Source organism: Geospiza fortis, unplaced genomic scaffold (genome assembly GCF_000277835.1).
Source record: "Geospiza fortis unplaced genomic scaffold, GeoFor_1.0 scaffold452, whole genome shotgun sequence".
Taxonomy (NCBI): domain Eukaryota; kingdom Metazoa; phylum Chordata; class Aves; order Passeriformes; family Thraupidae; genus Geospiza; species Geospiza fortis.
The window spans coordinates 809961-811141 of record NW_005054369.1 but is presented as its reverse complement, the minus strand read 5'-3'; positions in this window follow the sequence as shown (position 1 = coordinate 811141).

Genomic DNA, 1181 nt, shown 5'->3' with positions numbered 1-1181 from the left:
GCGCAGGGAGGCTCGGGCGAGCCGCTCCCCGCACGCTGGGCACCCTCACACCGCTCCCTTCCCTCCTACATGAACGTTTCCTAATTTTTCTTATTTTTGAGGGGATTCTGACCCCTCAAACCACGCTTTCGGGCAGGTGAAAGTCCGCGGGGACGGCGGCGACAGGTCCCACTGGCCGGTCCCCAATGGTATGGGAGCGGCGAGAGAATAATTTGGATGTGGGAGAACAAACCAAGGTCATCAACACCGCCGAAAGAGCGCAGGAACAATAGATTCATTTGAAACAATATTTTACAGACGTTTTACGATCAATATGAACTGAAGCATTATGCTGTACCAATCTGTTAATGCTCTTAATGGTCTTCTCATTCCGTTAGCACACTATGCCAAGTCGATAGAGTAAAGTGATTATTACAGAGACACTTGCAGCATATTTGGAAAAAAAAAACCCTGAAACCCAAACCCACAGGGTTTTCCACCACTGTTTTAAAGCGGGATTATTCCCTCGGAGCGGCTCCGCGTGCCCCCACCTCTGCCGCCCGTTCTGCACGTCGCAGACACCGACAGCAGAATCAAACATTTCCCAACGACCTGTACCAGAAAATTTGAAAATATTCGGCTAAAAAAAAAAAAAAAAAATTACAAATAAAATTCCCAAAAAACCCAGACCCCCCACCGTGGGTCGCCGGGAGCGTGCGGCTGCTGGAGGGGCCGCACCGCTCCCTGTCGCGGCCCTCTGCAAGGCAAAACTCTTCTGAATCCCCAAATCTGGTGGCCGGGAAGTTTATATCTTTCCCCCCGCTGTTTGCTATACACAGCAACCCCCTATTTACTACCAAATAAAAGAAATACATGTGTGTTTCGACCACAAACAGGCGAGCTAGTTCTGTTCAGCCCTGCTCAAAACAGTGGCCGAGAAGAACCGCGTTATCTCTCGAATTGCAAACAAAGGCAGAGATTTGCCGAGCGCGGCTGCAGCAGTAAACACGAGTGGTCGCGGAGTTGCCAACAGCCGAGAAGATCGAAGCAACTTTCTTTGAATCGCCCCCGCCTCCCCGACAGAGAGTTTTTGTTTCTGTAAAGATGATTTTCCTTCCACCACTCGAAGCGATTGCTTTCACTCCATCCCAGAGTGATGCGGGATCTCCAGAAAGTTTAAGCAGGGCCAGAGGGGCGGGAGG